Source organism: Equus przewalskii, chromosome 4 (genome assembly GCF_037783145.1).
Source record: "Equus przewalskii isolate Varuska chromosome 4, EquPr2, whole genome shotgun sequence".
In the NCBI taxonomy this organism is placed as follows: Eukaryota; Metazoa; Chordata; class Mammalia; order Perissodactyla; family Equidae; genus Equus; species Equus przewalskii.
Window position 1 is genome coordinate 61,647,837 of NC_091834.1, and position 27,638 is coordinate 61,675,474.

At 53.6% G+C, this 27,638-nt stretch overlaps 1 long non-coding RNA gene across 1 annotated transcript; it reads right to left on the minus strand.

The window, feature by feature from the left end:
* Window positions 1–16,275: 16,275 nt before the first annotated feature.
* LOC103559361 (uncharacterized) lies at window positions 16,276–27,309 on the minus strand. The gene is made up of 3 exons (XR_546954.2): window positions 27,187–27,309; window positions 17,908–18,025; window positions 16,276–16,526 (listed from the first exon to the last, which is right to left on the minus strand). It is a non-coding gene; the product is annotated as an uncharacterized lncRNA (long non-coding RNA).
* Between the last annotated feature and the right edge of the window lie 329 nt (window positions 27,310–27,638).

A 27,638-nucleotide genomic window follows, 5' to 3' on the forward strand; every position in this document is an offset into this window, starting at 1 on the left:
CTGTTACCGACTTCACACCTGGTCACAAGGAGGCGGGAAGCATCCCGGGAAGAACCACTGGTCACCAGCGACTGACCTCTCTGGCGGCCCAGCCCTGGCAGTGGCTTTCCACCAGCTCACAGCTTGTGGAGCATCCCTGGGCTCTGGAGGACACAGCATCTACTCCCTGGGGAGGGCTGCTGCTTCCTCTTGGCCACCTGCTTGGCTCCCAGCAGCTCCAAGCTCCTTGTGCCTGACCACAGGGGACCTGAACTCTCTAGACTGGCCTGCTTCCCCTGTTAGAGGCTTCGCTGCTCCTCAGCTCCCGAACCCCTCCCCTCTGCCACCCCCAGTCACAGGCAGGTGGGATCCCAGATGGCCCTGTCCTCCCCTGTTTCCCTTCCTGCCTCACAGCAAGGCGCACGGCCAGCAGTTTCTGAGGCTCCTCTCTCTTGAATCCCTGGGCGATTCGTGGAGCTCCGTCCACTTCTGTCCCGGACACTCCAGGCCTCTCTCACTCCACCCCAGCTCCATCCCCAAGACCTGCTCCTCCCCCCCCCCACCGCCCCCTCCCCCCAAGCCTGGCCTCTGCCCCCTGACCCCTCTCTACCTGCGGAGCCAGGAGACTCTCCGGTGAGGGGAGGGCACCCCCGGGGCTTGGGGCAGCTGCTGAACACTCGGACCAGGAGGTCCTGAAGAAGGCGATCAGAGTGGTTTCCAACCCCAGCCCAGAACCCCACCATCCTTTCCTTCCGAATTTGGAGCCACACCTGCTGACCTGCCGACCTGCTGACCTGCTGACCTGCTGACCTGCTGACTTGCAGGTCACTCTCTTCCACAGCATTTTTAGCCGTGACACCGGCAGGACATATGACTGCTGGAACATAGGGCCAGATGGTCTAGTCACAGGATCCCTGCACGCCAGGGCCAGAATGGGCCAGCTGCCCAATCCTTCTGTTCAAATGAGGAAATTGAGGCCCAGAGACAGCAAATGGGAGGACGTGTTTGCGCCGGCTCACAGTGACTCCATCCCGAGACCCCGGCTTCCTGACTCCAGTCTGGACTCTAGACATTTCTGCTGGTGGAGTTAGAATGATGGGGTGCTTCTGAGCATGGGAGTCAGGATGACAGAGTGCCATTTACCCTCTGCCAGCTGTGTGACCTCCGGCAAGTTAACTGACCTCTCTGGCATCAATTTCCTCACCTGTAAAATGGAGAAGACAATGGTTTCCACCTCATGAGGTGGCGTGAGAATGCACTAGGATGATCCACTCAAAGCCCCAGCAGAGCACCGGGCACGTGGTAAGTGGTAATTAGCTGACAGGCAACATTCGGCTCCACTGGATCGAAAACGTGCATAAAACTTCTGTGAACCGCAATGAGCGTTAGCTATGCAAGCGACATGCAGGCATTTAATTTACTCCCTCGGAAGACTGAAGGGTCTGCGTCAGGGGACTGTTTGGACGGCTTTTCTAGAAAAAGAAGGTTGCACAGATGTCGCCTTTCCCTCCATAGAAGTCTCCCAGCCCAGAGCAGGGGTGACAGTCCTCCGCTCATCTTGAGGCAGCCCCAGGGAGCAGAGGGAGCCGCCAGAGTCAGGACGCTGCTGGTTCTCCTCTGGAAGGTCCAGAAGCCCAGGGCTGCCCTGACCTACAGCCCACCTCCCCGGAGCAGGGTACAGCGCAGGGGGCTTCGGTGCAATGCATACGCCCCACAGTCAGGCCCTGGCAAGGCGTTAAGCAAAAACTCTGACACTCACTAGCGCCAGAACTAGAGGGCGGAGAGCGAGGCACTCGACGGGAGTGGAAAATTCAAGAGGGATCCCAAGCTCAGTAATCAAGATAAAAATATTTTAATGTAATAGTTGAAAACATTAAAATTAATTTAAAAATCCACGATAAACAAAATATCACACTTTTAAACCAAGACAGGACCTGCCCCTGCAGGACCCCGAGAGGGAGTGCCTCACTCGCCTCAACCTAGTCCCCTCCCTGAAGCTCGGGTCCCTTCCCAGACCAGGAGCATCAGACTCTTAGGGACGGGGTCGGACAGAGGTGCTATTTGGGGGAAGCTCCGCAGGGAATCCTGCTGTGCAGAGGGTTTCGTACTCCCACTCTGAAAGAAGGAGCGAATGCAGGTCTGAGGGGTGCAGAGGGGAAGGAAGGGGCTGCTAGTGGCCCCTTATCGAGGGGCTGCAACTGTGTTAGAGTTTTGTGCAAATAGACAAATAGTGGCGCATCTGCCAAGGACACTGAAACTCTGCTTCTGCACCCTCATTCCTTTGGGGCTTTCTCTGTGGGCTCTCTTTTAGAATTCAGAGGCTCCCAGAATGACTGAGCCATACAATTCATCAGCCTGTTCAGTCTTGGAGGACCCTCTGCTCCACCATTTCCACTCCAGATACCAGGGTCCTTCTCTCTGTTCATCCAGATCCTATGCCCCAGCCTTTTAGGCCCAGTGGTTTCTCCTGGGAAACCCCTCCAGTTCTAGGATGTCTCCCTCTATTCATTTCATACGCACACATTTGAGAACCGACTATACGCCCGGCTGGATTATGGACATACAAGGATTGAATAACATTGTACTTGGGGAATTCAAAACAATACCAGCATGTAGTTAAAGTTAAATGGTGCTAGAAGGTTTAGAATGAAAAGCGGCAATCTCCAGTCCACTGGTCTCCAAGTTCAGTGTCACCTCTGTGCTCTAATCACCCTTAATTCTTTTGGGTGTTTCGTCTTGTATTTAACTCCATTTTTCTAAATATATGCATACACAATATTTTTTTTTCCACAATATTTTTTGATTTGTCACTTTTGGGCGTTAGCTTCTGACTTGCTGCCGTGGTAAATGAAGATGTAAATCTCCCTTCTTTTCTGCTTCCTTTCCCTCCATCCTCCCAACAAGGTTATTTGCTAATTTTTCATTGAACAAAAGCACCGCTGAGCCCAGTTGTACATTGTACCTGCATTCTTCTTTATATAACCCTTCTTTTTTCCGGAGTTAATAACCGCCTTTTTTATTCGCCTGACGTCTGGTATGTATTGTCAACTTTTTCTAAGTGTTCCACGTCTCTGCCGCTTGCCTATTAATAGGGTTTCCATTCAATCAAACGCACCGGTTTCATTTTTCCCTCTGTTCTCTTGTTTTAACCCGGACTTGTTGCCTGCGGGGCCTGATACTCAACCTGTGCTCTTAGGGCCCTCTCTGTCCTCATGCTGAGACGCAGCTCCACTGCGCTTCTGTCTTCACGTCCTTATTTCCAGAACCTCTTTTCTTTCCCTTCCTGGGTTTGTTCCCCTGTTGGTGATGTACATCCTGCAATTGCTTCCTGAGAAAGGGGACACGGGGGGTAAAATTTTCAGAATTTTTATTCTGAAAATGTCTTTAATCTAGCCTCACGCTCGGTTGATGGCTTCCCAGAGCATGGATTCCCAGGTTGGAAATATATTCCCCTGTTAAGCATGGCCCGTTGGCTTCTCAATTCCAGAGCTGCTGGAGAGCAACCCATGCCGTTCTGACTCCTGGTCTCCGGGCAGCGGCTTCATTACCTGGAAGCTCCTAAGAGCTCAATATAAGCTTTCTCATCCTCATTTATGAATCTGTTTTCATCCATTGTGCTGGGTCCTGGGTGGACCTTTTTATTCTGGAAATTCATGTCCAATTCCGGTAAGTTTTTGTGTGCAATTTCTTCTTCTCCAGTTTTTTTGTCCTCACTTTCTTGAATTCCCTTTAGCCAGATGTTGGACTTCCTAGAATGTATCTCTAATTCTTTCTTGTAATATTTTTTTCCTGTGTTCCTTTTTTTAAAAAGCCTTTTCCTGATAGAGCCCTTCTATTTCACCTTCCACTTTTCTGTTGATTTTTCAAATTTATTACTCTTTTTATTTTAATTTCCTAAAGCTCATTTTTGTTCTCTGTTCTTTTTTCAAAATTCCCTTGTGTCTGAATGTGATTTTTCTTTTCATTAAGCATGTTACCATTAGTGCTGGTGTTGAAGTTTTCTTCTGTTCCCTGCGTTGTCTCTGTTTTCTCTTTGTTTCTTTCTTGTAGTTTGGACCACGCGTTTTCTTTGTTTGGACCTTGGTCTTTAATGTTGGAGGATTTTCTCAAATGTCTGGTGGTCCTTGGCTGCTCGTTTGTACTGAGGGAGCCCCTCAGATGCTGATTGGCAGCCTGTGTGGCTGGGCGGGGCTGGGCTACTGAGGGGCTCCACTGGAGGTGGGCAGATGGCGAGCCTGCCTTTTTGTTGGGGGATGCCCAAATGTCAGATTTTGCTCTTCTTTCTTTATGGGCTTGTTCAGTTCTCCTGAGAAGAATCTACCATCTTGCCTGAGTGGGGGCTGTGGACCTTCTGGAATCCAGGAGAAGTGGAGGGGAAACCCCTGAGAGATGTCAGAAGTGGCATCCACAGGACTTGTTTTTTCCTGAAGTTATTTTTTTTGTTGCTTACTTAGTTTTCATGTACCTACCGTGAATTCTTTTTTTTTTTTTTTAAAGATTTTTATTTTTTCCTTTTACTCCCCAAAGCCCCCCCGGTACATAGTTGTGTATTCTTCGTTGTGGGTTCCTCTAGTTGTGGCATGTGGGACGCTGCCTCAGCGTGGTCTGACGAGCAGTGCCATGTCCGCGCCCAGGATTCGAACCGACGAAACACTGGGCCGCCTGCAGCGGAGCGCGCGAACTTAACCACTCGGCCACGGGGCCAGCCCCCTACCGTGAATTCTTTCCAAACTCTCTAACAAAGCCTAAAACTGCTTTTGATTCTGTCAGCCTCCTCAGATAATCTATAAATTCAAATTTTTTTCTGTTTTGCAGACATGCCCCTTAGAGCCTCTAGTCCCCACCTGAAGGGGCCGCTATCCACGTCTCTTCCCTAGCTGTCCTTCTAGAACCTTCTTTCTCTGTCTTCCTGAGGATTTCCATCTTGCTCATTAGTTGATTCCACTGTGTCCTGGACCCAATGCCTTCCTATTTCTTGGCTAACTTCCTTGTTTTGGTGTAGCATATTCTCCAGTAATTTCCTAAGAAAATGCACACAGTAGGTAAATTTTGTGACTCCTTTCATGTCTGAATATGCATTTATTTTACCTTTTATTTTACCTACATGATGGATAGTTTGGCTAGGTATGGAATGGTAGGTTACAAATAAATTTCTCTCAATGATTTTGAAATCTCAGGAGACTTTTGTGTGCTCAGTTGTTTTCTATTTTCCAGTTTTGTTCCTGAGAAGTCTGATGTCATTCAAAGTCTTTATCTTTTATATGTGACCCATCCTCCCCCTTTCCCCTAAAATTTTCAGTTTTTTCTTGTCTCTGATACTCTGAATTTGGTGATAATGTGCCTTGGTATGCATCTTCTACAGTTCATTGCTGCTGGGTACTCATGAGTCCTTTCAAAGTAGAGACTCACATCCTTTGGTTCTAGAAAATCTTCCTGTTTCATCTGTTTGAAAAATTTCTCCCCTTGGGTCCCTCTGTTCGCACTTTCCAGGACGCCCATTAGTAAGATAGTAGACTTTATGATTTGAACCTCCACTTTCTTATCTTTTCTCTCTTATTTTCTAACTTGCCATTTTGTTTTATTTTCCAAAAGAGGTTTTCAACTTAATCTTTCAGCCCTTGCACTGAATATTTAATTTCAGCTATCAAATTTTTCCCTTTCCTTTCCAAGTTCTTTTGCTTATTTTTTTTAATGTTCCTTTAAAAAATAACATTCTGATCATTTTTCCCGAGTATGCAATATATTTTATTAATTTTCTAAGGAGATTAGCTATTTTTAGTTTTTTCCTCCCTGCTTATCTCTGTTTCCTCTAAGTTTCTTTCTCTGTCTGCCAAACCCCTTTTTTGCTTCCCCCGTCCCTGTCTTGTGTCTTTCATGTCGGAGGCATTTCTAACATGTCTGCGGACCCTGGGTGGCAATCCTTGTTTCAGACAGAGTACCACCAATCTGACAGGAAGCTCTGTGTGCACAGACAGGGCTTGTCCACGGATAGGCTTTCCTGGAGACGATCAGGTGGTGAGCCCAAATGCCACTGTCTCTACATCTTTCCTCTTGAGCTGGGCAGTTTTTCCAGAGAGATCTCTAATTTCCTACTGGGGTCTTGAGCCTTCTGCAAGTGGAGTAGCAGATGGGGGCTGGAGGTCCACCCTTCTGTATGAAATCCCCCATTCCAGCATGAAATCCCCCATTTCAGTATGATTCCTCATCTCCCATCCCTCACTTCACAGTCCCAGTGTCACCAAGGTCGAATCTCTCCTGAGATCTATTTCATCCTCAGCTGGGTGGGAAAGGAATTTGCATGGGGATGGGGAGGGCGGGTCTGACAGCTTTTTAAAGGAGACTTTCACACTGCTCCTCTGTTTTCAGCCTCACTCCTGCTTTCAGGGGAGTCTGGCAGCTCTCCTTCCTGAGTCTTTCCAGGCATCGGAGTGGAATCCGGCCTGCTTCTTGCTGCCTTCCGCCTCCACAGGCACTTAGGTTTCTGCTTTCTCAATTCCGCCAAGGCAGTTACTGCTCCTCCATTCATTTTCCATTTTCCAAAATTTTGTCGTGTCCTGTTGTCTCCTCTCTGGCCATCTTTGTCTTTTTCTGTCATTTTAGTGGGGCTTTGCAGGAGTCGGGGAAGGGAATGTAAGTGGCTGTGGCCAAGCCACAGGGCTTACCTTTGAAGGCATCTGCCAGGGCTGCACTGACCTCCTGGCACATCTACATGCTGACGATCCCTGACTCTGCTCTCCAGCCCTGCTCTCTCCCATGAGCCCACACCCAGGGGTTCAGACGTGTCCTCTGGTGTGGACCACAGGCCCCCCAAATTCAGCATACCTCAAGCTGAACTCATCATTGCTCCCTCCAAACCTGCTCTTCCTCCTGCGTTCTACCTTGGTGAATACTCCTGCCCTCTGCCCTGCGGTCCAGGGAACCAGTCCACAGGTCCTTCTGCATCCCACCAAGAGGGTCAACCATCACACACTGTGAACACCACTTCCTCCTCACCTCTGGAGTCCGCTCATGTGTCTCTATCAGCAGCTTGGACAGTCTAGTCCGTGCATCATTTCTCTCCTGGACCGTGACAGCCCCCTCATGCCTCTCCTCCTCCCTAGTCTGGCTCAGAGACCTCTCCCAATCTGATCACATCTGAGAGTTTCTCATTGCCCTTGAAATGAAGCTCAACCCTATCACTTGGCCATGAGTCTTGCTATCTGGCCTCTGCCCACCTCCTCAGCCCCAGCCCTTGCTCTTACCCTGAGTACTCCATACTTCAAGTATGGCACGCCATGCCTCCTCCCTGCCTCTTCTCCTTTGCCCCATCTCTATTTACCAGCTTTCAGCTTAAATGTCACTGCCTCCAGGAAGCCTTCCATGACTCTGCACCCATCCTACCCCACCAAAATTGACTAGGTGCCCCCTACTCTCTGCTCTTCATTTTTCTGCCAAGTCCCTACTTGTTCACCTGTCCTGTCTCCCAAACAGGCTGTAAGCTCTGTGAAAGCAGGGTCATGGCTGACCTGTTCCAGGGCATACCTATCTGCCCTGTCTCCAGAGCCCAGCCGGGAGCCTGGAATAAAGCCAGGTGCTGAATTGGTTATATTAATAAATCACTGTTATAGTTAACTTATAGCTATATGTAAATTATATATTTATATAAATTAAATATTTATTTAATCAATCAATTTAGTCCTCAGTCTGAGGAGAGCCACCTCGGGTGTCTTCGGGAGCCTGTGGTTCATGAGAAACCGCTGGAGAAGTCCCTATAAATCACCCTGTGTTTGCTGCAGCGGGACCCAGCCCGTCAGGGTTTGGGCAAAGAGAAGAGGGGGTCTGCAAAGCCCTGCCCCCTCCCCAGGGAGGCGGTGCTGGGGCTGCTCCTCTGCCTCACAGCCCTCCCACTGCAGCTCTAGCTGAGACCCAGGAGGGGCTGGGAAGCAGATCCAGGCCTGGGTGGTTGGGGGTGGCTGTCACCACGTGTGTGCCAGCTCCTCTGCCTCCACCTCAGGGGGAAGCTCCAAGAAGAGACGGGAGCTGGGAAGAGGTGGGGCCTTGACTCCTTCCTCTTCCCCCGTCACAGTCTCTAAACTAAACATCACCTCCCAGTATCTCCCAACACACCCCCTGCTCTCTACCCCCACGACCCCTGCCTGCCACAGGCTGGGCTTCATCTCCTCTGGCCTGGTGACTTGTGGGGAGCGTATTTTATTTGTCCCTAACATCTGGCACATTGCCTCCCTGGTGGGCACAGGGCAGGGATGGTTAAGAGCAGAGACTCTGGGGCTGGGCTGCCTGGAGACGGAAACCAGAGGCCTTCACTGCATGTGCCTCACTTTTCTCATCTGTAGAGTGTGTGTGAAAGGGACCCCAGCTCACTGGATTGCTGTAAGATTACACCAGGCAACACGTGTCAAGTGCTTGGAATAGTGCCCAGCGCACACAAGCCTTACAAAAGTGTTGCGCATTATCACTAAGTAGATGCTCAGGAAAGTTGGCGGAGTGGAATCATGTCAGGGCTGCTGGAGAGTAGGCTGTCCTCTCCTCTCTGGACAACAGCAACCTCCCTGCTGGTCTCTCTGCCTCCCGCTAACCCCCTCCCACTGCCCTCTGCCCTCTGCCCTCTGTACTCCAGGATGGCCAAGGCTGGGGCTGGCCTCCTTGTCTGCCCCTGCAAGTCCACACACGTGCACATGTGCACGCGGACACACACCCTTCCCGTGGCCCCCATGCAGCAGGCTGGTCCCACTCTCTAGGCTTTTGCTCACAAGGTTCTCTGTGCCTGCAAGCTTCTGGCCCTGCTTTTTGTCCCCTGCAGTCCTCACGCTGGCCTTGGCTCTGTTATTGCCTGCTCCAGAAAGACTTTCCTGCCCGGCTACCTCACAGTCAGAATAGATGTGCCCGTCTTCACACTCAGCTACTTTGTTCCTCCCGCCAGGAGCTTCCTGAGGAGCCCTCCATCCTCACAGATGCTGCATGGAACTGGAATTGTCTGCTCGCCTGTGAGTCTCCTCCACTCTGGCTTCAGGGAGGAATCTAAACGCCCAGGCCAGTGACTTCCTTCCCACCCCAGCACAGGCAGCAGGGACGGCCGGATCCCACAGGCAGAAGCAGCTCTTTCACCTGCCCCAGGTGTCTGGGGCCTCGGCCACCTTGGGGAAGACTGGACCATGCCTGCCTCTGCTCACGACCTCCACACCCACCATCTTCCTAGCCCTTCCTCCCTTTCACAGCCCCAAATTGAGGGTCTAGGGGTCAGAGGTGAAGAGGAGATGTCCTGCCCCATCAAGCCCCCAGGCTGGTGGAACATCACACAGACTATGCTCTCCACGACTGTCCTGCCCAGAGCCCCCATTGTTCAGAACCAGGAGGCCGAGGCCCAGGGCGGAGAAACAATTTTCTAAAGGACACATTGTGAGCTGAGGGGGGAGCTCTGATCAGATATGAACAAATGCGAGGTCTCTAAGGCAGGCCTCTGCTCTTCTCCCATCACCCACCGGTCCCCACCCTTCCTCCCTCCACAGACATTCAGGGCCCCTTCTGTGGCCAGCCACTGCTCATCACAACCTGGTCCACCCTGAGGGGACGGCACTGAGGGCAGGATGTCCTCAAGCTGCAATGGTGACCATTCCTGTGGCTGGCCGTGCTGTGGGAGAGCGCTGTGGGGTTAACATGGTTGTCCTTGAGTCTCCCCAGAAGGGAGTAGTGTGGGCCCCCTCACCTCATGGGAGCTCAGAGGAGTAGAAAATGCTCCCAACCCAGCCCGCCTCTTTGAGGCCTGAAATGCTACCATCAGAAGGGTGAAGCCATGCTAAAACGCTCATTCCCTGGGAAGACGTCCGCTCACACCTTCTCAGTCACATAGACCCCAGTGTGAATGAGACCCTGACTCCTTCCTGAATTCGCTTTTAATGATGGGAGTTGGGGATGTAGGAAATGGAGCCTAAGGATTCAGGTCACCAGAGAGGAAAATGCCTTTGTCTGAGGTCACACGGCATGGGCCAGGCAGAGATAGAGAGCCTGGTCTCCTTCTGGATCTATGTTCCAAGGCTACAGCTGGTTCTCTGGGCCCCTGTACCACACCCCTCTGTCCTCTGCCCATCACCCCAGAATGGAGGCAGATTAGATGGAGACTGTGGAGAAACTGCGGGGCCAGATGTAAGCTGTGAGTATGCGGAAGATGGAGGACAATGAAAAATCCTTTTGGACTATTATCACGCCACCCGACTCTGCCTCTGACCGGTTGCAAATTCCCAGTTCCCAGCTCAGCACTTCTTTCGGGGGCCATCGGTAGGACACCGACCCACGTGCCTTCCTTGTGGTTACCCTGATGCCTGGCTGTTGCCCCTTCCCTCCTAGCCCAGGGCGGAGTTGTTTTTGCAGAGTTTTTGGCAGAGAGGATGAACTCTGGTTGTCATGGCAACTCCAGCAGAGGGAAGGAGGGAGAGGGCCTGAGGGGGGTGTCAGCTGGTTCTCCAAGTGAGGGTCTGCAGAGCATGGAGACTGAGGGTCCAGACAAGGGCGCTGTGGGCGCCCCCATATCCCTGCCCCGCCTGGCTCCAAGCTGGCTTCTGCACCATGCAAGCCTTCTCCATTTTGGGCCTGTTGCCACATGAGGTTCTGGGTCTAGAGAAGGATGTCTTAGTGTGGGTGAATAAAGAGGAGGGAGAGCTCCCCCAGAGAAATGTCCAGGGGCTGGGGACTTGTGCTGATCCCTTAGTCCTGTCAGGGCAGGGCCAGGGGGTCTGCTGGGTGGCCTGAGAAGACAAACTCAACTGCTACATGCCTTGGGCCGGGAAGTCAAATAAGAAAGCAGGATCAGACATTTGATGGTTAAACATCTTTCCAAGGAGATAGTCCCCCTTTGCCATTTTTTTCTTAAAACATATATCCTTCTAGTTCAATTTTATACTTTTGAGGCAACATAATGACAAAGAAATAGTTTTCTACTAAAACAACAGCACATGCTCAGTGATAAATGGCAGCTGGCATTAGGAATGGAGGGCAATAGGGAGTGGTGGGGACTGTGGCCAAATGGAGAGATTTTTTTTTCTGGATGATGGACACTGCTCCTCCCCACTTAAGTTGACTGTTGCCATGCAGACATGCTGGCTGAATTGCTCAGGAGGACTCAGAAATCAAGATTATGTGACATTTCCTGAATTTTACCTTTTTCCTCACTATAGTCCTATGCCCATGTAGACCCAGGACTTCTCAAGATCACTGAAGAGGGGACCCCTGCCATCACCTAAATAGTTAAAATGGGCCAATCTTTTATAAAGGATCTCATTTGCCTCATCCTGCTACAGAGAGGGAAACTGGGGCCCAGATAGGGCAGAGACCTTCCTGGCCAAAAGCATTGAAGGGGTTGGTGGCAGGGCTGCCACTGAAGGTACCCAGGACAGATAAACAGAAAGATAACCCAAGAACACCTGTGCCGCTAGGACCACATGATGGGCCCTTTGCCCCATCAAGGTCAGATGGAACTGAGAGAACCTGGGGGTGACAGTCATTTTAGCTCACATTTATTGGGACAGGAACCAATCTTGGCGCATTACATGTATATGTTGAACAAGCTGGGCTTGTGTCTATTGAAAACACAATTTTAGTTTTGTATCCCACAGCTCCCTTGAAAGGTACTGTTGGGGAAGTCTCCTCCTCCTTTCTTAGAGGAAAACTCAGGCAGGTCCCATATCTTTCCTGCCCACTCTTAGCCCACAGAGAAGCTATTAATTAAAACTCTGAAATTGATTTAACAGCACTTTCCCCTGCCTTGCTCGGGTCTGCTGTGGGAAGGGGGGATATGGTTTGCTTCTTCCCCGCTTCAGCCGCTGTCCAGCTTGAGAGCCAGTTTCTGACCCCTCCTGGGTGTGGGAGGGGCAGGAGGAAGGTGAGGGAAGGGCCCGCCAGGGCAGGAAAAGTCTTGCTGCAGCTGCCGCCATCATGAGCTGGCTGCGCACTCTGAGCCCGGGAGGCGGGTAAAGCCACTCCTCTTCTGCATACCTGGGTGGGGACCACCTCTATTCTGTGGACTAGGGAAGGAGATGGCACCCATCATGGGTAGCAATAGCCACCCCACAACCCACCCTCCAGTCACAGGGGCCCTGTGTCGACTGGATCATCCCGGAGACCTTGATCTGTGTCAGATGCCTTCTGCCTGGACTCCTTACTTGCCCTGTGACCCTGTTAAGGACCTCGGGTAAACTCTCTTGGTCTTAGTTGTCCTCATCTGTAAAATAAAGAGGTTACATACCTTGTATAAGGCTGACTTCCTCTTGGAGGGAGCAGGCAGTTCCTCTGAGAGGCACTGGCAAGAGAGGAAACATTTTCTCCTGGGTCCTACCTGGTTCCCATGCAAAGAGCAAAGCCACTGGCCAGCTACTTGAGGACCCTGAGTTCCTGTCCCCACCAGAGCCTTTAGAGTCCCGGCTGCCTGCCTGAGACGCCCTCCCAATCCCTGAGTTCTCCCCCACCCTCCATGCACAGGAGGGCGGCCAGAATGTCCCTGTTCCTGCCCTCACCCACACTTCCTCCCTGGCACCAATGGTGGGTCAGGGGGGCAGCTGGCTGCGGGGTGAGGGTGGGGAGGCCTGGGGGATGTGAGGAAGGGGGACGAGTTGACTCACGGTGGGTCCCTGGACTTTCTGCTCCTCCTTGTCCTCCATCTCCTGACACCCAGCACAAGGCCCTGCTGATGGGGAGTGGGCCGTGGAGGGGGGAGGACCCCAGAAGGCCCAGTCAGTGCTCTGATGTGGGGTAAGGGGTGCAGGGTGGGGGCCCAGCTGGAGCCTGGTGCTGGTCTTGGGTTGGGGAGAGTTTGCTGTGGGAGGAGGGGAGCGGGTGGAGGTCTCCCAGCTCAGAATAGGATCAGGCCCTGGGGACCCTGTGCCTCCTTTCCACCCCTGTGTCTGTGGCCCTGACCTCCTCGGGGTCTGCCCTGCTGGCTGGGGACAGGGCTGTGGGGGCGGGGCAGAGACTGGGGAGAGGGTGGGCTCATCACCGGGAGTCCCTGCTCTTCCCTCAGGCTTCAGCACCTATGTCATTCAGGTTGGGAAGTCACACCGATTTTCAGATGAGATGGGGCAGGTCAGGTTAACCAGGAAATGTCTAGGAATGCCCCCCTGACCCCTGTGCCCTACTCCCAGAGAATAGCCCCATTAGCTAGGCTCCCACAGGCCCCCCTGCTAATGCCTCTGGCACAGCCCTTTGCACACTGTGGGGAAATGGTTGCTGTGTCCACCCCCTCCTTTGAGGCCCAGAGCCCAGGCAGTGTCCTTTTCACATCTGGACCCAAACACTGGGCCTTGCACCTGACAAAGAATAGGCATCCCACCAGAGTTTGTTGAGTGAATGACTGACTGTATCCAGGAGGAAGGGAGGATGGGAAGAGGGGAGGAGAGAGAGCAGGGGTAGAGGTACCAGAGGAAAGCCTGGGTATGAGTGCCAGCTCTGGCCAGCTGGGCTCATTTCTGCCACAGCAGGAAATACGGGGAGCGGGGTAGAGGTGCTCAAGATAAGATCTGCCCGCTGGAATGGGGGCACGCAGCTGCCTGCAACCTCCTGGGAGCAGCTTACCCTACACTTCTCTCTTTCTGCCCTTGTCTGGGACGGGGAGCTGCTTTGGGGAGGGGAGGGGCAGGTAGACATGCAGAGATTTGGTGGGAGAGCCAGAGGCTGGACCAGGTAGAAGAGGATGGGAGAGGGAGGAAGGCAGGGGTAGAGACCTGAAGAAAACACAGAGACCAGGAGGGAGGAAGACTGAAGCAGGCATGGGCAATCCAGGAAGGGTTTCCTCTCCCCCCACATCCCTTGGCCCGACAAGCAGAATCTACCTGCTTCTGTACCCCCCCTCAGGACCGACTTCCTGGTTCACACATCCGGCCCACCTCCTCTGAAAATGGGTGAGGACTACGGAAGGAAGTTCCTGAGTCTGTGGGCTCTCGGGGGGGTCTCCGATCCAACGCCTGGGTTGTGGCTGACCCGAGCCGTCCAGGTTCACTCCCTCAGTCCTTAGACTCGGGGACTTGGTCGTGAAGGAGTGTTGCACGGTGCGTATGAGGGACCAGATCGCCTGGGTTCAAATCCCTGCCCGCAGCTCACAAAATGTCTCTTTGGGCCAGTTGCTTAAACGATCTCTGCCTTAATTTGCCCATCTGTAAACCGGGGATAATAATGGGACCATTTCATGGTGGCGTTGTTAGGTTCGAATAAGATAATCCAAGTGGAGCCCCCGTCCTGGGACGTCATAAAATCTCCATAAATACGTGCTATTCTTCCTTAGGCCTCTGAATGGATGTGGGGACAATAGGTAACATTTAGCTGCTGCACACCTGTGTTCTTATCCACTGAACTGGGTAGAATGATCCTGGCTCAGACAGCCTGCCAAAGATGGAGAGAGAGTGCAGGCTGATAGTGGATGGGAACAGCAACAGTTTCCAGGTACTGGTCTCCTCCTTGGCTTTTTTAAAGTACTTCTCACCTTCCTCTAGTCCTCTGGGGAAGACAGCAATGCCCATTGTACAGATGAGGAGAGCGAGGTTGGGAGGAGAGGTGGCTGGCCCAGGGTCCCATGCCCAGCTGGGGAAGCCGGGACCCCCTGTGCCAGGGAGGGCTCCTCTCCATTCAGACTCTGGGGTGTGTGTGTGGGAGGGTGGTTAGGGGGTGTGGAGGGGTGGGGCCAGGAGGAGAAAGTGCTCCTGCGTAGCTCTGTCCAAAAGTCCTCATTATTTGTCCCATGTTCTGCTCTTTGCTGATTCTGAACAGCAGATACCAGGTCTTAATGCCACAATCACTTGTCTATTTGAGGAGAAAATTGGACTAAAATGGCCTGGAGCTTTCAGTCTACGGTTCAGGAGAAGGGAGGGCGATGAGCAGCGTGATGGGCAGGGAGGACGAGAGCAGCGTCTGAGTCTGAGGATGGTGGTGCTGCATCCCAGGCCCAGGTCGATGCCCGGGGAGGGGATAAATGACAGGGGTCAGGGGGCCTAGACCCAGGACTCCCCCTGCAAATTGTAGGCTCCTCAACCCCTCCCCCCAAGAAAATTGGGTGCAAAACTCACCCAGAACCCCTGAGGTCCCAGAGTTTTTCCCTGAGGAAAATAAAAGCAGTTGTTCAGATCAGGTAAGAGTGGAGAGTGTGAGCGGCCCCTCCAGATATTGAAGAAGGCCCCAGGCTCTGTGCTCCTTCCCCTGCGTCCTGGTCTTCACTGCTTGGCCTACTGGAAGGACTGGCATAGGAGGCCTGACTCCTGCCCTCGGGAAGCCCCTGGCTGGTGGGGAGACCAGCCTCCCCCCGAAGTCAGCCAGAGAAGAACCAGGCCACAGTGAGAGCCGAGCTGGAGCGTGCATAGGGCTCGCCGGCTGGGGCAGGGGAGCTCAGAAAAGGGAGGTGGGTGGGGGCCGAGGCAGCTGGGGAGACCCCTGTAAGAGGGTGGATGGAGCTGGTCCTTCATGACCTGGACATGGGGATTGAGGAAGAAGAGCCCTCCGGTGGAAGTATTTTCTTGCTCTGGCTGGGGCAGAGTTAAAAATGAACGGAGACAGGACGGGGGAGGGGAAGGAAAACTCCGTCGGTGTGTCAGGGAAGGCTGGAGTGGAGAGCAAGTCAGGAAGGAGAAAACATAGACCTGGAAGCCGATTGCAGAGAGTTCGGCTGAGTTAGACAGGATACAATGGGACATAGGGAGCCATTGAGGATTCTGGAACAAAGAAATGGCTTAGTCAGATTAGCAGGTGGCAAAACTCACTCTATCCCAACTGCAGAGTGGGTGAGAGCAGAGGTCTGGTGACCAGTTGGGAGGATATTGTAACTGGTAAAAGGCAATGATGTCCTGGCTTGGGCACTTCCGTGTGGTTGGAAAGGAGGGACTAAATGCCTTCCTACTGTGGATGAGGGACAGGCTGGGGCAGACCAGCTCGAGATGGGAGTGGTCTCTGCAGAAGAGGCTTATTCCTACTTAGGTTTGTGGTTTGGGCAGTTGGGGAGATGGTGGTACCTTTTACAAAGACCTAGAAGACAGGGATGAGCTTGGTTTTGGACTGGCTGACTGCAAAGCATCTGTGAGGCATCACTGTGGAGAAGTCCAGCAGATGGTTGGCTAGACAGGGGTGGGGCTCAAACGAGGGATTTGGGTCTCCTGGCAATTAGCTGGTGAACAGAGACTGGTGCTCAGCTGGGTGGGTGTGGGGAGATGGTGGGAGTATCAGAGCCTGTGTGTGACATCTCTGTCTCCTCCCACAGAGATTGTGCTGCGAGCCCACTAAGTGCTGCCTAAGAGTTGCCACTAAGAGTGAAAAGGGAGTCAGGACCCAAGCTCTGGGGACCACCATCATTTAATGGGAGGCCGAGGACGGGTGATGATGGTTGGGTCAAGGAAGCCGAGGGGCATGGTCATAGGTGTCCCATGCAGCAGAGGCAGGTGCAGTGAGGCATGAAGCTGGCAGGAGGTCGTGGGGCTTCCAAGTCACAGCATGGGGTCAGCTGATGGAAAAGCCCAGATCCCAGAAGCCAAGTCAGACCCGCCGTGGCTGGCACACATTGGGTATACTGGAGTCTGCAGGCTGTCCTGCAGGAATGTAGGGGTGTGCTACTCTGGGCCCCCAGGCTCCAGGGAGGCCCTCTATCTTGTGCTCATGGGATGGGGAAGTTGCTGCCCCAGCATCTCTACCCTCCCCTGGCCCATTTGTCCTGGGCCTTGGCCATCTGTCCTTTTGGCTCTCCTATCCCCTTTCCTCTCTTCCTCCCACCACAGAGCCGGAGGATTGATCACCACAGGCCTGAGTGCGGCACCTATTCCTGCACCCCACTCCCGGGACACAGGACTCTCCCTTTCAAGGGGTGCAGGAGTACTACGCACACTGAACCTGAATTCCGCGCTGCAGTTCAGATCTCCCATTGCATGAATTGCTCATGGCTGGGCTTAGGAGGGATTAGACTTCTGGGGGAGGCTCAGGCTGGGACCAGACTTTAAGGTGACAAAGTACACCAGCAAGTTGGCCATAGGGACACTGGCTGAGAGAGTGCATGGCTCCGTGCCACCCACCCTACCACAGTGATCAAAGATCAGCGGCCACAGCCATGCCAATGACAGAGGGAGGCAGTGGGCACTGGGGTGCCAGGGAGCTGATAGCACAGACTCTGAGGTCCACATAGGGGGCACCTGGCCATCTGGGCAGCGGCTGAGTCATCCCCAAAGCTGCGGTGGCTGGAACGTCCAGTCCCCGCTGTGGACAGGAGCTTATCTGGGCCACCCGCCTGCCCACCTGTGTCTGGTGTGATCTCCTCGAGGAGACCGTGTCCTGGGCACCTGCCTGCAGCACAGAGGCCCTGCACAGCTGGGCTGAGGCAGGGTGAGGGAGGGCCCCTGACGTGCACAGCTCCCGGACCAACGCACAGGGCTTGGGTCTTAGAGGCCCAGGGTGAGCTCCTGTCTAGGGAGAGAAGGGGCCCTAGCTTCTTTTTAGAAACCCCGGCCAAGTGTGAGCCCCCGAACTGTAGTCCCTTCCCTAAGGGGGCACCCACGTCTCCCTGCCTGGCCTCAAGCATCCTTTGAGATCAGGGAAACCCCAGCTATGCCCAGAATGGAGCTTGGTGTGGGTGGGTGGGCCAGCAGCGTGGACAGAAGGAGAGGGCTTTTCACACTGAGAGACTAAGAGAATGTCTTGCCTGGTGCGGTTTTTCAAACATTTTTAGCAGAAGCTCAATGATTAAAATACATGAAAGTAGTCACTCTGATTGTGGTGGGAGTGGCAGCCTGGGGCCCATCTCCTGACCCCTAACCTCCCTGTCCACCCACAGCAGCCACTGGACTGTCCTTAACTAACCCCTAGGGCTCCAGGTAGCACAGAATGAAAAGCTGTCCACCAATTTCAATCTCCGCACGACATATTCCACCTGCCTGTTCTACAGATAGGTACGCTGAGACCCAAGAAGGATGAATGACTTACGTAAGGCTGTTTGTGGCCAAGCCAGGGACATGAACCCAGGTTCCTGCATTCCAGCCTGGGGCCTCCCAGCTGCCCAAAGAGCTCCATCTTCCTGACTGCTGATTGGATTCCAACAGCTCTGTTTTAAAGAATAATTGTATTGTCCTAATTATGCATTTCAATATTCGAAACCACCTTACATCTGCTTTGGAAGCAGGCAGAGTAAACATCGTAAATGCGTATGTAAAATCATTATGCTCCCTTTTTGTTCAGCTCTGGTCTCTGCTCTCCTGTGGGAGGAAATAAAAGAGGATGAATCTGGCCCCGGCCCTTGATGAGCTCACAGTTGGGGTGAGTGGTCGGGGAGAGAGGTGGCAGACTCTGGGCCTACTCTCCAGAGCTACAGGCAGGCTGGGGAGGAGAGTTGGCAGCCCCAGCCCTCTGTGTGCCACTTGGTGGGCGAGGGTGGGGTGGGCAACATGCTAGATGCCCCCAGAACGTCATTCTGGCTAGCTGCAGGGCAGAGGCACGTGATCCACATTTCCTACGCCTCCGGCCTGAATGCTATTAAGAACGTGGACTCTGTTACTTAATAGCCGTGACCTTAGGTGAGTTTGCTAACCTCTCTGTGCCTCAGTTTCCTCACCTGCAATGTAGAGATTATAAATGACAAACCTCAAAGAGTTGTTGTGAAATTTATCATGTATCGATTTGCAAAAACGCTTAGCATTGCACCTGGCATATATGGTAAATGCCCATTAACAGTTAGCTGAGGATAATGATGATATAACTGGGTTGAAATGCGCTCAGACGGAGCATCCACCCTGGGATGGGGAGCTGCAGTGTGAGCCTTCCTGGGGGCAGTGTGAGCTCCCCCCCACCCCCACCCCGCGGCAGCGCTTCTTGCCTGAGGCTTGGTCATGGGAACCCTAGGTGAATGGAGTAACTGTCTATTGCAGAGGAAAGAGCCCCTGGCATGGAAGCAAGAGCCTTGAAACTCAGATCCTTGCTCTACCACCCAGGTTCTGGGGCAGGTCTGTATGTTCTCTGATCCTCACTTTCTGCATCTGTAGGGTCGGGCACAATACACCAAACACACAGTGGGGCTGTGAGGGCTAGACCAGATCCATGTGTAAAATGCTTATCACTTTACCCAGCACATCGGAGGCGTTCCGAGAATGTTAGTTCCCTCCCCAAGAGGACAGGCAGGAGGGCCCTGGGTAAATATCACACAAGGACCCTCCTTAGAGTTTGGGAGGAGATGGCAGCAGCAGCATGGACAGCTCACATAGATGGAAGAGGTAGAGAAGCCGGGCTGGGAAGAGGAAACTTTCCTTTTCATTCACTCAGCATGTTTCCTGGACGTGAGCTGTGTCTGGTCCACGGTCTGGGGCCTGGGCAGATGTGGCTGGCATGACCCCTGCCCACAGGAGCTCCCAGCCCAGGGAGAGCGAGTGGAGATGTCTGCTCAGATGAACACCAGGCAGGGTGGAGGTACAAAGTCTGGCCTGGGGGCTGAGACCCCTTGAAGCTGGGGAGGGTTGGGGTTTTGTCTGGTTTGTTTGGCTGAGTTTGCAGGTCAGCTGTGATAGAGGACTGGCTGAAGGACATCGCAGGTGGAGGGAACCCAAGGGCAAGTACAGGGGTGGGAAATCATGAGGGGTGTCCAATGGGCCGAGCGAGGGTCTCAGTCATGATTTTTTTCTTCCCAAACAGAGGCAGCTAGATCCGAAACTCCGTGGCATCCTTCCTCTCACCTGAACGGCACCCCGTTCAACCAGGAAGAGAATTCTTCCTGGAGGAGTCAGCAAGTCTTCTAGCCCACAACCATTTCCAAAATTCCTACAAAATAACAAACCGTACAGCCAAGAGTCCACAAAACTCCAGGGCTACACAGGGGAATAGTGACTGAGAACTCGCCGCAGGCCCTGGGACGGTCAGGGAGGCCTGCAGGGAGCCTGGGCAGGGTCAGTGTAGGCCCGGAAGGCTTCTCGGAGGAGGTGATGTTGGCAGAGGCTGCCCCGGTGCCAGGAGAAAGCGGGGCTGGTAAAGCCGCGTGCGCTCAGCTCATTCACCTCCTATTGCAGATCAGAGCAGGGAGTTTTCCTCAGATTACTTCTGCCTAAGAAGACAGGCCTCTTCTCAGGGCCTGCTGACATGTTTTGTTTTCCCTCGGTAGGGATAATCAGCCTGTTTGGGAGTCGGGCTGACAGCTCAGGCAGCAGGCAGGGGCTGGGGGCGGGAGGCCCCGGGGCTGCAGGCAGCTCTCTGAGCAGACGCTGCTGGGCCGCCTGGCGACAACCTCCAGCAGGGGGGTGGTTTCTGTTTGTGCCACGGAGGAGAGCGCTGTGGGGCAATTTAGCTCGGTTACGTGAACCTGGAGAGCCGCCTGGCTGTCTCCCTGTTTAATTTATGCCTGAATGTCAGTGCTGAGAAGCCTACAGCCATGTCCCTGCTCCCAGAGAAGAGACTCATTAAGATCTGTGCTTGGAGCTGTGCTGGGTATTTCCCGACCTTCCATGGGAGGGGGCCCGACTGTCCCCTCTCCCTCCCCTTCTCTGGGAAGACTTCCAGGTTTCCCCATCCCCAGCTGATGGCCCCATCCCCACCAGCCCCCACAACCCTGAGAGGTCCAGCCTCAAACTCCAGCCCAGGCCAGGTATGCGCTCTTCACCAACGCATGAACTGGAGGGCGAGGGGAGGCACCCACCAGCCTTGGGGGTCCCCGAGGGCAGGCCAGAGGTGAGCTCCTCTTCTCCTCCGGGGTCAGCACCCAGGGCTGTCCTGCTCAGCATTTCTAAGCACTTGGCTGGAAGGCTTGCGTACTGAACACGGCCGGCCGGCCGGGCGAGCTGAGGAACGGCTATTTTAGAATCACCTTCAGCAAAACAGCCACACCCACCTTGAGGATAGTGGGTCCCCCCAACCCTGTGGGTCTCTGGAGGTGTGAGGGAGGTCCCATACCTGCTTCTCCCAGCTTTGAGGAGGGGAACCGGGCCAGGCAGCCTTTCTGAACGACTGACACTCTCCCCCCACCCAACACACACTTCGATTTCCTCTTGTGTGGAAGGAAGACGGTGGACTTCCCCAACTCCAAGGCACAGCCACCCAATCTCAGCACCCTGTTCTGGCTCCTTGATGGCACCCCAGCCAAGAGCCCAGCTTCCAACTCTCAGTGTTGTCTTATTCACTTGCAGTGCATGCATCCAGAGCTGGGAGTTTTCCTCAGACTCTGTGGCTACACATCCCGCTGCTCCAGAGAGCGAGGTTTAGTAGCGGCCTTTAACAGAGCCTCAGGTCTTTCCAGAGGGGTAGGGTTGGGAGACCTGGCCATGGCGACCAGCACGCCCCCTGGCTGTGTGTTCCTGAGTTGCAGGTCCAGGAGGTCAGCAGAGCCCAGGGCTGGGAGGCAGGGCCTCTGCGTCTGTCCTTGGTTCCTCGCCACCGACCCTCAGTGTGTCAACAAGTCAGACCTTCCACTCCTTGGCACCTCAGTTTTCCCATCTGCCTTATGGGTGTCTGGGAGACACCCCTGCAAGGTGTATATGAGGTTGTGGCCCCTGGGAGAGGCATCTCTGGAGCCACGAGCCATCTGGCCCTCGGTAGCCGTGTGGAGCAGCTTTCCTCCTCTGTGGTCTCCCAGGCAACGCCAAGCTGCCTGCCAAGCTTGCTGCCGAGGCCTGGCTCCCGCACACATCTTTAGTGCCACACAGAGATGGCTGATGGCAGGAGCCAGGGCGAGGCCCAGCCTCCCCAGCTGTCACAGGGAGCAAATCAGACAAAGGTTGAGTTGGGTAGGGATGGGGGAGCCCTGTGGCCAAGAGGCCTGGGGGAGTAGCTCAGAGGCCCTGGCTGCCCTCCTGCTACCTCGTCCTCCTAATACTGCCCTCTCAGTGACCCCTGCTCTCCAGACCACTCCATTTGGAATCTCACAGCCCTGGGCCTCAGTTTCCCCATATATCAAAGGGGTGGGGGCTGATCTCCAGCCCTCCAGACTCTACTGGCCTGAGACAAGAGCCTAGCCAGGATGTCAGAGGCCTGTGGAATGGGCCCTGAACAGTCTTTGGAAGCTGCCCCCACTGCCCCAAGAGGACGCTGGAGGGGGCATCTCTCAAGGGCACTTATTAGGCAAGGTCTCCAGGACCATTTGCTCCAAGATCCTGCATCCACCCTCTGCTCCTCACTGCCTGCCACTGGTGAGGCTCCTTCCCCGGGCTGGCTTTGCTCTCTTAGCCTCTCCCTCTGCCACTTCCCAGGATTTGCAGGCTCTGCTGGCTGGGCAGTTCTTTCTTAGATGACAGTCTAAGAGATGTGGAAGCTGGAGCTGGCCTTGGCAGGTAGGGTTGAAGCGGGTGCAGAGAGTCCCAGGGCCTGCTGCTTCTGCTCGTGCATAGCTGAGGAGGCAGGGAGGTCTCATAGGACAAGGACATGGGGAGGAGGTGCTGTCCAACCTCCAGCAGATTCCCAGGTCCAGAGCAAAGATCCAGGCATTTTCCATCCAGGCTGGATCCCACAGGTGCCTGGCCAGGCCTGGGGCACCAGAAGGGACCACTCCTGCAATGGGGAGTTCCTCTGGGACTGGGCAGCTGGCACCATCAGGCAGCCAGAGTGGCAAGGATACTGCGAGCCCCGTGGCCCCCTCGTGTGAATTAGAAGAAGATGCCCTCTCTTGGCAGATCTGGCCCTGCAGAGAATGGATTTCATCCTTCACCACCTCCACAGACTGCCTTTGCACGGAGCAAAACCTGGAGCAGAACCTGAATTGCCGTCTACAGCAGCCTGCCAAGCAGACATTGGAAAGGCAGCAGCTCTTTGACCAACCCACCGGAGAATCAAGGGGGACTCCTGGCATAGCTGTGTGGGCACACTGTGGGGACTTCGAGCTGAGGCCTGGAGGCCAGAGCAGAGGGGCATTGGTTCCTTCAGTGAATACTCACTGAGAGGACCTACTCTGTGCCTGGCACTCCTCTGGATGCTGGGAGGACAGTGATAATCAAGATAGACAAGGTCCCTGTGGTCCCAGAGCTTATGTTTCAGAGGAAGAGATAGACAATAGTAACCTAGAAAGATATCAGGTGGCATGCAGAGACTTTCACCATGGGGAGGGGTGGTGAGTGAAGGGCGAGGAGAGATCCGGGGCGGGTAGAGGTGGCTGGCAGACCCCAGCGAGCCTTAAGCTGAGACCTGAAGGATGGGAAGAACCAGCAGAGGGAAGGTCAAGGGGAAAAGCATGGCAAGCAGAGGGAACAGTTGGGTGGAGACCCCACAGAGGGGACAATCTTGGCCTGCTCAGGAACTGCAGGAGGCTGGGAGGACCGGGGCATGGTGGGCACCCAGGACAGAGAAGGAGATGGGCTCAGCAGACGGGGGCCAGATCTCAGGACTGTGCCAACCAGTGAGGGGTTTGGGATCCATCCTCTGTGCAGTGAGAAGCCATTAGAGGAATTTAAACAGAAGAGACTCAAGAACAATGATTCTCGACCAGGAGGGACCTCTCTCCCTGGATATTTGGCAGTGTCTGACTGCGGTGGAGGGTGGGGGGTCTTACGGGCATCTAGTGGGTAGAGGCCAGGGATGCTGCTAAACATCCTCCAGTACGCAGGATGGCCCCCACAACAGAGAAGTGTCTGGCCCCAAATGTCAATAGTGCTGAGGTTGCAAAACCCTGCTCTACATGTCTCTGTTCCCCAGAGCTGCTGTTCTTTTGGGATAACCCAGGGTCACTACACTCACATCTCGCTCTTTCTGTATATACTCTGGGTGCAATTTCTGTCTCCATCACTCGCCCAAAATGTCAGTGGTGCAGAGATTGGGAAACTCTGCTGTATAAGAAGGGAAACATCGAGACTACCCAGACCTGCCCTGGCCAAAGCAGAAGACACTGGCCCCATGGAGATTTTGAGCACTGAAATGTGACAAGTCCCAATTGAGAAGTGCTGCGAGTGTAAAAGATACACTGGATTTCAGACTTGGCACAATAAAAATAATGTAAAATATTCATATTTTTGTATTGACTACATGTTAAAATCATATTTTAGGTATACTGGCTTAAACAAAATGTATCATTAAAATTAATTCCCCTTGTTTCTTTTTACTTTTTTTAATGTGGCTACTAGAACATTTTAAATTACCTATATTTCTTCCATTTGTGGCTCACATTATGTTTCTATTGCATGGGGCTGAGTTAGACAATGATTCTATTGATTAAATGTTTCCTATGTACTCAGCACTGTTCTTTCTTACATACATCATTTGACTTAATTTTCACAACCACTTCATAAGGGAGATGTTGTTATTGTCCTCACTTTACATGTGAGGAAGCTGTGGCCCAGAGAGGTTAAGTAATTTGCCCAAGGCCACACAGGGAGTGGCTCCAGAATCTGGGTGCTTAACTACACCCCATTAGGATATGGCAGGTCATGGTGGTCAAGATGGAGTCGGACAGAAGTGGGATGATTCAGGATCCACTGGGTCTCCCCAGGATTCCCTGACAGAGTGGGCATAGGCAACTGGTAAGGGAATGGAAGGTATCAAGAATGCTCACTAATGTTCACTGCTTTGAACAGCAGGTGGAAGGTGATGTTGGTCACCAAGATAGGGAAGCTGGAGGAGGATGCAGGCTCAGAAGAGGAGCTCAGGTGTTGTGCGTTGGTCCTGCTAAGTTTGAGATGACTGTAGACATCCAACTAGAGATGTAAGAAGACAGTTGGATGTGTGGGGAGGCATCTGGGGTGGAGATAGATACTTGGGGGTCAGCAACAGATAGAGGGAATTTAAAGCCCTGGGGGGCGATGCGATCACCTAGGGAGAGTGCAGACATTGGAGAGAAGGTTGCTTGGGCTGAGCCCTGGAGCACACAACATTGACAGGGTGAGCCACGGAGAAGGAATCCGAATGAGAGGCTGAGAGGGAGAAGCCAGGGAGGCGAGAGGAGAACCAGGCAGGAGGAGAAGATATCTTAAGAAGCAGGGTGTGGTCAGTTTTCAGGCTCCCTGGAGAGCCTGTGAGCTTCTGGCCGGTTGTAGCAAGATCGCAGAACTCACTGGCCCAAGGCAGGAGGTCTGGGCTCATGCCTGGGCTGGAACCCTGCAGGCTGGCCAGATTCACGCTGAGTCCCTGGAACTAGGAATCCATGGTTCCTGAAAAGAGCAGGGAGGGGCCGTGTCAAGTGGCCTCAGCTAAGGTGAGAAGTGCATGGGGTGTGGGAAGGGTGACCCAGGCAGCTCATTAATTTGGTAGTCAGGAAGTCCTTCCATATGTCTGACTATAATATTAACTGCTTCAAAGTGAGCCTATAGTTCTTCTCTATAGCTAAGCTGAGGAGACCCTTCATACACATCCTTCTTACAGTTGAAGACAGAAAATCTTTTTTCCCCCTGCTCTCTCATAAACCCATCAGCCCTATCTTCCCCAAGTTGTTCCTGTTCCTTCTCCTAGGGGAGAAGTTTCTCCTCCTTGCAACAGCCCACGAATTCAGCTCAGGGCTCTGACAGAGTCTGGAGTTCAGAACACATGGGGAGGGATGGGCACAGACTCTGATCTGAGCTTCTTGTGTCCTGACTCTGGCTCTAGAACGTTCCAGCTGGCCCCCATCCCTAACTCCCACTGTCTCTCTCAGCTGATTTGAAAGGTCCCTAGGAATCCGTTTTCAAAAGCACTTGTTTCTGGTTTGGCAACTTGCTCACTGCCACCTGGCTCCTGACTGCAGCCCAACCTGGCTTCTGTTCTGAGTCTGCCCACTCTTGGCCGTTTGGGGCACCCCTGCCCCTAACCCAGGCTGGGTTGGGCTCTCCTACTGCTTCATCGGAGCCATCCTCCCAGCACACCAGCCCCTGCATGTCCCTGATCGCTAATCTCTCCATCAGCAGCTTCTCTTCAACCGCACTGCCCACAGAACCAAGTGCTTTGTCGATGAAAAAGCCCTTTGGGGGCAAACACAGGAAATTAAAGACTCTGAGTGCAGTAAGAAAATCCATTCTTTTTCATGGATTTCTGCAATCCAATTGCTTCGGCTTCTGCTGAGTGGCTGAGATCCTCTGGTGGTTGCTTGCACCCATGGGGGCTGGGCAGTGGGGGCGATGCTAACAAGGAGGGCCTCTGTCTGAGATTCCGCCATCCATAGTTCATGCCTTTGGGGCTGTGAGGCTGGGCGCCTGGTCACCAGGCTGTCCTTGACTGGAGGGAACCTTTAGGGCACTGTCAGAGGCTAACACCTAGGATGGATTTGTTGATGGTCAGCTGAGAAAGAGCATGTCCCGCCAGAGGAGAAGCTGGCAAGGACAGCTGAGCTTTGTAACTCTGAGTGTAATGTGCAAAAGGAACAGCCTTTTGCAGGAATGAGAGGGAACCATGCTCAGATGTTCTAGTCCCAGCAGGTTATTGCTGCTCCCAGGGACTCCATTGCTCGGTCTGCAAAATGAAGGGGGTTGGATCGATAGTGTTTAAGGTCCCTTCCAGGTATAAGTTATGCAACAAATGTGAGTAGAGCTCCAGCCCTGTGCCAGAACTTCCAGGAGCCTCAACTAATAGTGCCCAGAGCCCCAAAGCAACCAGGCAGCTACCTCCCCTCACCTCCCAAGGCCGGCCACTGCTGAGACCAGGCTGAGCCTGCAGCCCAGCAAACGAGCTCCCTGGCCGAGATCTTTGGACACCCCCATGCCACCAGGGGGGCTCAGGAACACTGGGCTCAGGCAGGGCATCTTGTCTGAGACTCTCGACTCTGCCAAAGGCACTTCAACACCCTGGCTGGGCTCCGCACACAGAGGTGGAGACGGGGCCACCAAGAAGGCAGGCCAGGCTCTGGGGGAAGGAAGGCAGGAGACATGGCCTCAATTTGGGGCCCTAACTTACCACCCGGGGGAGCAGAAAAAGGAGGAATAAGAGGAGAAGGTGGGAAGAGCAGGGGTCTGGGGTAGGACACACAGAGGACTCCTTCGTGTTACTCAGGCCCTGCCAACCTGCCCCAGTGGGGTGATGTGGGCTGAGGTTGCAGCCGGCCCTGGGGAAACCCTCCAACTCAGGATGGGGAGAGGTGGCTACAGTCCAGACGTTGGGAGAAGAACTGCCATGGGGCCGAACGGGCCATCCTGGCCCCAGGGGAGAAGCAACAGTCAAAGATGGGGACTGGAGAAGCTGTTAGCATCAGGGTAGGGACTCAGCACCAATTATCCAAGTCTACCAGATCCTCTAGTCCCAGCCAGGGGCATGAGGCTACAGGATTCCAACCATTCATCTACCCGCCCATCCAAGAATCATTTTCTGGTAGGTCTTCCCTCGCCCCTACCCCCCATTCCCACTGACCTCTTGCCCAGGGGGCTCCTGGTATTCCCTGCGGACTGTCCCTGTGTCAGGCAATTATTCCTGGCCCTGTGTCTGACCTTTCACTCCTGCTCCTGGCACCCTAGGTGGGATAATCGACTTCTCACCTTGTAGACCGTCACAATGGGTGCTAGTTCACAATGCCTTCTCCCCCGACAGCCCATAACACTGCAGGAAGCCTCACTGTTTACAAAGAATTGGCAGGCAGGCTTTACCCTGGTGCCTGCCTGAAAGTTCACTTGATTCAACTTAAAGGAAGAAAGGGAAGTCAGGTCTTTTTCATGTTAGCTCGTAACCTTCTGAATTTGGTATAATCCTGTTAAGAGCAAAAGTAGCTGATATTTATGATTGACTTCTGCTGTGTTCCAGGCTTCATGCTGAGCAACGTGTAGATGAAGAAACAGGCTCAGAAAGGACAACACTTCGTAACTTGC